Source organism: Stegostoma tigrinum, unplaced genomic scaffold, assembly GCF_030684315.1.
Source record: "Stegostoma tigrinum isolate sSteTig4 unplaced genomic scaffold, sSteTig4.hap1 scaffold_169, whole genome shotgun sequence".
NCBI lineage: Eukaryota > Metazoa > Chordata > Chondrichthyes > Orectolobiformes > Stegostomatidae > Stegostoma > Stegostoma tigrinum.
Genome location: NW_026728110.1, coordinates 233,371 through 245,518, shown reverse-complemented (window position 1 = coordinate 245,518; position 12,148 = coordinate 233,371).

Here is a 12,148-nt window from a genome sequence, read left to right as displayed (position 1 = left end):
AGCAGGCCCTGTGTATAATACAGAGAACAGCAGTCCCTGTGGATATTATAGAGAACGGCATTCCCTGTGTATATTATAGAGAACAGCAGCCCCTGTGTATATTATAGAGAACAGCAGTCCCTGTGTATATTATATAGAACAGCAGTCCCTGTGTATAATATAGAGAACAGCAGTCCCTGTGTATATTATATAGAACAGCAGTCCCTGTGTATATTATAGAGAACAGCAGCCCCTCTGTATAATATAGTGAACAGCAGTCACTGTGTATATTATAGAGAACAGCAGTCCCTGTGTATATTATAGAGAACGGCAATCCCTGTGTATATTGTTGAGAACAGCAGTCCCTGTGTATATTATATACAACAGCAGTCCCTGTGTATATTTTATAGAACAGCAGCCCCTGAGTATATGATAGAGAACAGCAGCCCCTGTGTATATTATATAGAACAGCAGTCCCTGTGTATACTATAGAGAACAGCAGCCCCTGTGTATATTATAGAGAACAGCAGTCCCTGTGTATATTATAGAGAACAGCAGTCCCTTTGTATATTATAGAGAACAGCAGCCCCTGTGTATTATATAGAGAACAGCAGTCCCTGTGTATATTTTATAAAACAGCACCCCCTGTGTATATGACATAGAACAGCAGTCCCTTTGTATTAAATATTGAACAGCAGTCCCTGTGTGTGTTATACAGAAGAGCAGCCCCTGTGTATAATACAGAGAACAGCAGTCCCTGTGTATATTATAGAGAACGGCATTCCCTGTGTATATTATAGAGAACAGCAGCCCCTGTGTATATTATATAGAACAGCAGTCCCTGTGTATATTATATAGAACAGCAGTCCCTGTGTATAATATAGAGAACAGCAGTCCCTGTGTATATTATATAGAACAGCAGTCCCTGTGTATATTATCGAGAACAGCAGCCCCTCTGTATAATATAGTGAACAGCAGTCACTGTGTATATTATAGAGAACAGCAGTCCCTGTGCATATTATAGAGAACAGCAGCCCCTCTGTATAATATAGAGACCAGCAGTCCCTGTGTATATTAAATAGAACAGCAGTCCCTTTGCGTATTATAGAGAACAGCAGTCCCTGTGTATATTAAATAGAACAGCGGTCCCTGTGTATACTATATAGATCAGCAGTCCCTGTGTATATTTTATAAAACAGCAGCCCCTGTGTATATTAATGAGAACAGCAGCCCCTGTGTATATTATAGAGAACAGCAGTCCCTGTGTATATTATATAGAACAGCAGTCCCTGTGTATATTATATAGAACAGCAGTCCCTTTGTATAAAATAGAGAACAGCAGTCCCTGTGTATATTATATAGAACAGCAGCCTCTGTGTATAATATAGACAACAGCATTCCCTGTGTATATGATAGAGAACGGCATTCCCTGTGTATATTATAGAGAACAGCACTCCCTGTGTATATTATATAGAACAGCAGCCCGTGTGTATATTATAGAGAACAGCAGTCCCTGTGTATATTATGTGGAACAGCAGTCCCAGTGTATAATATAGAGAACAGCAGTCCCTGTGAGTATTATATAGAACAGCAGTCCCTGTGTATATTATAGAGTACAGCAGTCCCTGTGTATATTCGCGAGAACAGCAGCCCCTCTGTATAATTTAGAGAACAGCAGTCCCTGTGTATATTATAGAGAACAGCAGTCCCTGTGCATATTATAGGGAACAGCAGCCCCTGTGTATAATATAGAGAACAGCAGTCACTGTGAATATTAAATAGAACAGCAGTCCCTGTGTATATTATATAGAACAGCAATCCCTGTGTATATTATATAGAACAGCAGCCCCTGTGTATGTTATAGAGAACAGCAGCTCCTTTGTATATTATCGAGAACAGCAGTCCCTGTGTATATTATATAGAACAGCAGTCCCTGTGTATATTATATAGAACGGCATTCCCTGTGTATATTATAGAGAACAGCAGTCCCTGTGTATATTATATAGAACAGCAGCCCCTGTGTATATTATAGAGAACAGCCATCCCTGTGTATATTATAGAGAACAGCAGCCGCTCTGTATAATATAGAGAACAGCAGTCCCTGTATATATTATAGAGAACAGCAGTCCCTGTGCATATTATAGAGAACAGCAGCCCCTCTGTATAATATAGAGAACAGCAGTCACTGTGTATATTAAATAGAACATCAGTCCCTGTTTATATTATATAGAACATCAGTCCCTGTGTAAGTGAAAGAGAACAGCAGTCCCTGTGTATATTATAGAGAACGGCAATCCCTGTGTATATTGTAGAGAACAGCAGTCCCTGTGTATATTAAATAGAACAGCAGTCCCTTTGCGTATTATAGAGAACAGCAGTCCCTGTGTATATTATATAGAACAGCACCCCCTGTGTATACTATATAGATCAGCAGTCCCTGTGTATATTTTATAAAACAGCAGCCCCTGTGTATATTAATGAGAACAGCAGCCCCTGTGTATATTATAGAGAACAGCAGTCCCTGTGTATATTATCGAGAACAGCATTCCCTGTGTATATTATATAGAACAGCAGTCCCTTTGTATAAAATAGAGAACAGCAGTCCCTGTGTATATTATATAGAACAGCAGCCTCTGTGTATAATATAGAGAACAGCATTCCCTGTGTATATGATAGAGAACGGCATTCCCTGTGTATATTATAGAGAACAGCACTCCCTGTGTATATTATATAGAACAGCAGCCCGTGTGTATATTATAGAGAACAGCAGTCCCTGTGTATATTATGTGGAACAGCAGTCCCGGTGTATAATATAGAGAACAGCAGTCCCTGTGAATATTATATAGAACAGCAGTCCCTGTGTATATTATAGAGAACAGCAGTCCGTCTGTATATTATAGAGAACAGCAGCCCCTGTGTATATTATAGAGAACAGTAGTCCCTGTGTATATTATAGAGAACGGTAGTCCCTGTGTATATTATAGAGAACAGCAGTCCCTGTGTATACTATAGAGAACAGCAGCCCCTGTGTATATTACAGAGAACAGCAGTCCCTGTGTATATTATAGAAACAGCAGTCCCTTTGTATATTATAGAGAACAGCAGCCCCTGTGTATAATATAGAGAACAGCAGTCCCTGTGTTTATTGTGTAAAATAGCACCCCCTGTGTATATGATATAGAACAGCAGTCCCTTTGTATTAAATATTGAACAGCAGCCCCTCTGTCTAATATAGTGAACATCAGTCCCTGTACATATTATAGAGAACAGCAGCCCCTCTGTATAATATAGGGACCAGTAGTCCCTGTGTATATTAAATAGAACAGCAGTCCCTTTGCGTATTATAGAGAACAGCAGTCCCTGTGTATATTCTCTAGAACAGCAGCCCCTGTGTATATTATATAGATCAGCAGTCCCTGTGTATATTTTATAGAACAGCAGCCCCTGTGTATATTAATGAGAACAGCAGCCCCTGTGTATATTATAGAGAACAGCAGTCCCTGTGTATATTATAGAGAACAGCATTCCCTGTGTATATTATATAGAACAGCAGTCCCTTTGTATAAAATAGAGAACAGCAGTCCCTGTGTATATTATGTAGAACAGCAGCCCCTGTGTATAATATAGAGAACAGTATTCCCTGTGTATATGATAGAGAACGGCATTCCCTGTGTATATTATAGAGAACAGCAGTCCCTTTGTATATTACAGAGAACAGCAGCCCCTGTGTATAATATAGAGAACAGCAGTCCTTGTGTATATTTTATAAAACAGCACCCCCTGTGTATATGATATAGAACAGCAGTCCCTTTGTATTAAATATTGAACAGCAGTCCCTGTGTATATTATACAGAAGAGCAGGCCCTGTGTATAATACAGAGAACAGCAGTCCCTGTGGATATTATAGAGAACGGCATTCCCTGTGTATATTATAGAGAACAGCAGCCCCTGTGTATATTATAGAGAACAGCAGTCCCTGTGTATATTATATAGAACAGCAGTCCCTGTGTATAATATAGAGAACAGCAGTCCCTGTGTATATTATATAGAACAGCAGTCCCTGTGTATATTATAGAGAACAGCAGCCCCTCTGTATAATATAGTGAACAGCAGTCACTGTGTATATTATAGAGAACAGCAGTCCCTGTGTATATTATAGAGAACGGCAATCCCTGTGTATATTGTTGAGAACAGCAGTCCCTGTGTATATTATATACAACAGCAGTCCCTGTGTATATTTTATAGAACAGCAGCCCCTGAGTATATGATAGAGAACAGCAGCCCCTGTGTATATTATATAGAACAGCAGTCCCTGTGTATACTATAGAGAACAGCAGCCCCTGTGTATATTATAGAGAACAGCAGTCCCTGTGTATATTATAGAGAACAGCAGTCCCTTTGTATATTATAGAGAACAGCAGCCCCTGTGTATTATATAGAGAACAGCAGTCCCTGTGTATATTTTATAAAACAGCACCCCCTGTGTATATGACATAGAACAGCAGTCCCTTTGTATTAAATATTGAACAGCAGTCCCTGTGTATGTTATACAGAAGAGCAGCCCCTGTGTATAATACAGAGAACAGCAGTCCCTGTGTATATTATAGAGAACGGCATTCCCTGTGTATATTATAGAGAACAGCAGCCCCTGTGTATATTATATAGAACAGCAGTCCCTGTGTATATTATATAGAACAGCAGTCCCTGTGTATAATATAGAGAACAGCAGTCCCTGTGTATATTATATAGAACAGCAGTCCCTGTGTATATTATCGAGAACAGCAGCCCCTCTGTATAATATAGTGAACAGCAGTCACTGTGTATATTATAGAGAACAGCAGTCCCTGTGCATATTATAGAGAACAGCAGCCCCTCTGTATAATATAGAGACCAGCAGTCCCTGTGTATATTAAATAGAACAGCAGTCCCTTTGCGTATTATAGAGAACAGCAGTCCCTGTGTATATTATATAGAACAGCACCCCCTGTGTATACTATATAGATCAGCAGTCCCTGTGTATATTTTATAAAACAGCAGCCCCTGTGTATATTAATGAGAACAGCAGCCCCTGTGTATATTATAGAGAACAGCAGTCCCTGTGTATATTATCGAGAACAGCATTCCCTGTGTATATTATATAGAACAGCAGTCCCTTTGTATAAAATAGAGAACAGCAGTCCCTGTGTATATTATATAGAACAGCAGCCTCTGTGTATAATATAGAGAACAGCATTCCCTGTGTATATGATAGAGAACGGCATTCCCTGTGTATATTATAGAGAACAGCACTCCCTGTGTATATTATATAGAACAGCAGCCCGTGTGTATATTATAGAGAACAGCAGTCCCTGTGTATATTATGTGGAACAGCAGTCCCAGTGTATAATATAGAGAACAGCAGTCCCTGTGAATATTATATAGAACAGCAGTCCCTGTGTATATTATAGAGGACAGCAGTCCCTGTGTATATTCTCGAGAACAGCAGCCCCTCTGTATAATTTAGAGAACAGCAGTCCCTGTGTATATTATAGAGAACAGCAGTCCCTGTGCATATTATAGGGAACAGCAGCCCCTGTGTATAATATAGAGAACAGCAGTCACTGTGAATATTAAATAGAACAGCAGTCCCTGTGTATATTATATAGAACAGCAATCCCTGTGTATATGATATAGAACAGCAGCCCCTGTGTATATTATAGAGAACAGCAGCTCCTTTGTATATTATCGAGAACAGCAGTCCCTGTGTATATTATATAGAACAGCAGTCCCTGTGTATATTATATAGAACGGCATTCCCTGTGTATATTATAGAGAACAGCAGTCCCTGTGTATATTATATAGAACAGCAACCCCTGTGTATATTATAGAGAACAGCCATCCCTGTGTATATTATAGAGAACAGCATCCCCTTTGTATATTATCGAGAACAGCAGTCCCTGTGTATATCATATAGAACAGCAATCCCTGTGTATATTATATCGAACTGCAGCCCCTGTGTATATTATAGAGAACAGCAGTCCCTGTGTATATTATCGAGAACAGCAGTCCCTGTGTATAATATAGAGAACAGCATTCCCTGTGTATATTATAGAGAACAGCAGTCCCTGTGAATATTATAGAGATAAGCAATCCCGGTGTATAATATGGAGAACAGCAGTCCCTGTGTATATTATAGAGAACAGCAGTCCCTGTGTATATTATATAGAACAGCAGTCCCTGTGTATATTATAGAGAATGGCAATCCCTGTGTTTAATATAGAGAACAGCAGCCCCTGTGTATATTATAGGGAACAGCCGTACCTCTGTATATAACAGAGAACAGCAGCCGCTGTCTATATTATGTAGAACAGCAGTCCCTGTGTATATTATAGCGAACAGCAGCCCCTGAGTATATTATAGAGAACAGCAGTCCGTGTGTATATTATATAGAACGGTAGTCCCTGTGTATATCATAGAGAACAGCAGTCCCTCTGTATAATATAGAGAACAGCAGCCCCTGTGTATATTATATAGAACGGTAGTCCCTGTGTATATTTTAGAGAACAGCAGTCCCTCTGTATAATATAGAGAACAGCAGCCCCTGTGTATATTATATAGAACAGCAGCCCCTGTGTATATTTTAGAGAACAGCAGTCCCTGTGTATATAGTAGAGACCAGCAGTCCCTGTGTATATTATATAGAACAGCAGCCCCTGTGTATATTATAGAGAACAGGAGCCCCTGTGTATATTATAGTGAACAGCAGTCCCTGTGTATATTATAGTGAACAGCAGTCCCTGTGTATATTATACAGAACAGCAGTCCCCGTGTATATTATAGAGAACAGCAGTCCCTGTGTATATTATAGAGAATGGCATTCCCTGTGTATATTATAGAGAACAGCAGTCCCTCTGTATATTATAGAGAACAGGAGCCCCTGTGTATATTATTTCGAACAGCAGTCCCTGTGTATATTATAGAGAACAGCAGTCCGTCTGTATATTATAGAGAACAGTAGTCCCTGTGTATATTATAGAGAACGGTAGTCCCTGTGTATATTATAGAGAACAGCAGTCCCTGTGTATACTATAGAGAACAGCAGCCCCTGTGTATATTATAGAGAACAGCAGTCCCTGTGTATATTATAGAAACAGCAGTCCCTTTGTATATTATAGAGAACAGCAGCCCCTGTGTATAATATAGAGAACAGCAGTCCCTGTGTATATTGTGTAAAATAGCACCCCCTGTGTATATGATATAGAACAGCAGTCCCTTTGTATTAAATATTGAACAGCAGCCCCTCTGTCTAATATAGTGAACATCAGTCCCTGTACATATTATAGAGAACAGCAGCCCCTCTGTATAATATAGGGACCAGCAGTCCCTGTGTATATTAAATAGAACAGCAGTCCCTTTGCGTATTATAGAGAACAGCAGTCCCTGTGTATATTATATAGAACAGCAGCCCCTGTGTATATTATATAGATCAGCAGTCCCTGTGTATATTTTATAGAACAGCAGCCCCTGTGTATATTAATGAGAACAGCAGCCCCTGTGTATATTATAGAGAACAGCAGTCCCTGTGTATATTATAGAGAACAGCATTCCCTGTGTATATTATATAGAACAGCAGTCCCTTTGTATAAAATAGAGAACAGCAGTCCCTGTGTATATTATGTAGAACAGCAGCCCCTGTGTATAATATAGAGAACAGTATTCCCTGTGTATATGATAGAGAACGGCATTCCCTGTGTATATTATAGAGAACAGCAGTCCCTTTGTATATTGTAGAGAACAGCAGCCCCTGTGTATAATATAGAGAACAGCAGTCCTTGTGTATATTTTATAAAACAGCACCCCCTGTGTATATGATATAGAACAGCAGTCCCTTTGTATTAAATATTGAACAGCAGTCCCTGTGTATATTATACAGAAGAGCAGGCCCTGTGTATAATACAGAGAACAGCAGTCCCTGTGGATATTATAGAGAACGGCATTCCCTGTGTATATTATAGAGAATAGCAGCCCCTGTGTATATTATAGAGAACAGCAGTCCCTGTGTATATTATATAGAACAGCAGTCCCTGTGTATAATATAGAGAACAGCAGTCCCTGTGTATATTATATAGAACAGCAGTCCCTGTGTATATTATAGAGAACAGCAGCCCCTCTGTATAATATAGTGAACAGCAGTCCCTGTGTATATTATAGAGAACAGCAGTCCCTGTGTATATTATAGAGAACGGCAATCCCTGTGTATATTGTTGAGAACAGCAGTCCCTGTGTATATTATATACAACAGCAGTCCCTGTGTATATTTTATAGAACAGCAGCCCCTGAGTATATGATAGAGAACAGCAGCCCCTGTGTATATTATATAGAACAGCAGTCCCTGTGTATACTATAGAGAACAGCAGCCCCTGTGTATATTATAGAGAACAGCAGTCCCTGTGTATATTATAGAGAACAGCAGTCCCTTTGTATATTATAGAGAACAGCAGCCCCTGTGTATTATATAGAGAACAGCAGTCCCTGTGTATATTTTATAAAACAGCACCCCCTGTGTATATGACATAGAACAGCAGTCCCTTTGTATTAAATATTGAACAGCAGTCCCTGTGTATGTTATACAGAAGAGCAGCCCCTGTGTATAATACAGAGAACAGCAGTCCCTGTGTATATTATAGAGAACGGCATTCCCTGTGTATATTATAGAGAACAGCAGCCCCTGTGTATATTATATAGAACAGCAGTCCCTGTGTATATTATATAGAACAGCAGTCCCTGTGTATAATATAGAGAACAGCAGTCCCTGTGTATATTATATAGAACAGCAGTCCCTGTGTATATTATCGAGAACAGCAGCCCCTCTGTATAATATAGTGAACAGCAGTCACTGTGTATATTATAGAGAACAGCAGTCCCTGTGCATATTATAGAGAACAGCAGCCCCTCTGTATAATATAGAGACCAGCAGTCCCTGTGTATATTAAATAGAACAGCAGTCCCTTTGCGTATTATAGAGAACAGCAGTCCCTGTGTATATTATATAGAACAGCACCCCCTGTGTATACTATATAGATCAGCAGTCCCTGTGTATATTTTATAAAACAGCAGCCCCTGTGTATATTAATGAGAACAGCAGCCCCTGTGTATATTATAGAGAACAGCAGTCCCTGTGTATATTATCGAGAACAGCATTCCCTGTGTATATTATATAGAACAGCAGTCCCTTTGTATAAAATAGAGAACAGCAGTCCCTGTGTATATTATATAGAACAGCAGCCTCTGTGTATAATATAGAGAACAGCATTCCCTGTGTATATGATAGAGAACGGCATTCCCTGTGTATATTATAGAGAACAGCACTCCCTGTGTATATTATATAGAACAGCAGCCCGTGTGTATATTATAGAGAACAGCAGTCCCTGTGTATATTATGTGGAACAGCAGTCCCAGTGTATAATATAGAGAACAGCAGTCCCTGTGAATATTATATAGAACAGCAGTCCCTGTGTATATTATAGAGGACAGTAGTCCCTGTGTATATTCTCGAGAACAGCAGCCCCTCTGTATAATTTAGAGAACAGCAGTCCCTGTGTATATTATAGAGAACAGCAGTCCCTGTGCATATTATAGGGAACAGCAGCCCCTGTGTATAATATAGAGAACAGCAGTCACTGTGAATATTAAATAGAACAGCAGTCCCTGTGTATATTATATAGAACAGCAATCCCTGTGTATATTATATAGAACAGCAGCCCCTGTGTATATTATAGAGAACAGCAGCTCCTTTGTATATTATCGAGAACAGCAGTCCCTGTGTATATTATATAGAACAGCAGTCCCTGTGTATATTATATAGAACGGCATTCCCTGTGTATATTATAGAGAACAGCAGTCCCTGTGTATATTATATAGAACAGCAGCCCCTGTGTATATTATAGAGAACAGCCATCCCTGTGTATATTATAGAGAACAGCATCCCCTTTGTGTATTATCGAGAACAGCAGTCCCTGTGTATCTTATATAGAACAGCAATCCCTGTGTATATTATATAGAACAGCAGCCCCTGTGTATATTATAGAGAACAGCAGTCCCTGTGTATATTATCGAGAACAGCAGTCCCTGTGTATAATATAGAGAACAGCATTCCCTGTGTATATTATAGAGAACAGCAGTCCCTGTGAATATTATAGAGATAAGCAATCCCGGTGTATAATATGGAGAACAGCAGTCCCTGTGTATATTATAGAGAACAGCAGTCCCTGTGTATATTATATAGAACAGCAGTCCCTGTGTATATTATAGAGAATGGCAATCCCTGTGTTTAATATAGAGAACAGCAGCCCCTGTGTATATTATAGGGAACAGCCGTCCCTCTGTATATAACAGAGAACAGCAGCCCCTGTCTATATTATGTAGAACAGCAGTCCCTGTGTATATTATAGCGAACAGCAGCCCCTGAGTATATTATAGAGAACAGCAGTCCGTGTGTATATCATATAGAACGGTAGTCCCTGTGTATATCATAGAGAACAGCAGTCCCTCTGTATAATATAGAGAACAGCAGCCCCTGTGTATATTATATAGAACAGCAGCCCCTGTGTATATTTTAGAGAACAGCAGTCCCTGTGCATATAGTAGAGACCAGCAGTCCCTGTGTATATTATATAGAACAGCAGCCCCTGTGTATATTATAGAGAACAGGAGCCCCTGTGTATATTATAGTGAACAGCAGTCCCTGTGTATATTATAGTGAACAGCAGTCCCTGTGTATATTATACAGAACAGCAGTCCCCGTGTATATTATAGAGAACAGCAGTCCCTGTGTATATTATAGAGAATGGCATTCCCTGTGTATATTATAGAGAACAGCAGTCCCTCTGTATATTATAGAGAACAGGAGCCCCTGTGTATATTATTTCGAACAGCAGTCCCTGTGTATATTATAGAGAACAGCAGTCCGTCTGTATATTATAGAGAACAGTAGTCCCTGTGTATATTATAGAGAACGGTAGTCCCTGTGTATATTATAGAGAACAGCAGTCCCTGTGTATACTATAGAGAACAGCAGCCCCTGTGTATATTATAGAGAACAGCAGTCCCTGTGTATATTATAGAAACAGCAGTCCCTTTGTATATTATAGAGAACAGCAGCCCCTGTGTATAATATAGAGAACAGCAGTCCCTGTGTATATTGTGTAAAATAGCACCCCCTGTGTATATGATATAGAACAGCAGTCCCTTTGTATTAAATATTGAACAGCAGCCCCTCTGTCTAATATAGTGAACATCAGTCCCTGTACATATTATAGAGAACAGCAGCCCCTCTGTATAATATAGGGACCAGCAGTCCCTGTGTATATTAAATAGAACAGCAGTCCCTTTGCGTATTATAGAGAACAGCAGTCCCTGTGTATATTATATAGAACAGCAGCCCCTGTGTATATTATATAGATCAGCAGTCCCTGTGTATATTTTATAGAACAGCAGCCCCTGTGTATATTAATGAGAACAGCAGCCCCTGTGTATATTATAGAGAACAGCAGTCCCTGTGTATATTATAGAGAACAGCATTCCCTGTGTATATTATATAGAACAGCAGTCCCTTTGTATAAAATAGAGAACAGCAGTCCCTGTGTATATTATGTAGAACAGCAGCCCCTGTGTATAATATAGAGAACAGTATTCCCTGTGTATATGATAGAGAACGGCATTCCCTGTGTATATTATAGAGAACAGCAGTCCCTTTGTATATTATAGAGAACAGCAGCCCCTGTGTATAATATAGAGAACAGCAGTCCTTGTGTATATTTTATAAAACAGCACCCCCTGTGTATATGATATAGAACAGCAGTCCCTTTGTATTAAATATTGAACAGCAGTCCCTGTGTATATTATACAGAAGAGCAGGCCCTGTGTATAATACAGAGAACAGCAGTCCCTGTGGATATTATAGAGAACGGCATTCCCTGTGTATATTATAGAGAACAGCAGCCCCTGTGTATATTATAGAGAACAGCAGTCCCTGTGTATATTATATAGAACAGCAGTCCCTGTGTATAATATAGAGAACAGCAGTCCCTGTGTATATTATATAGAACAGCAGTCCCTGTGTATATTATATAGAACAGCAGCCCCTCTGTATAATATAGTGAACAGCAGTCACTGTGTATATTATAGAGAA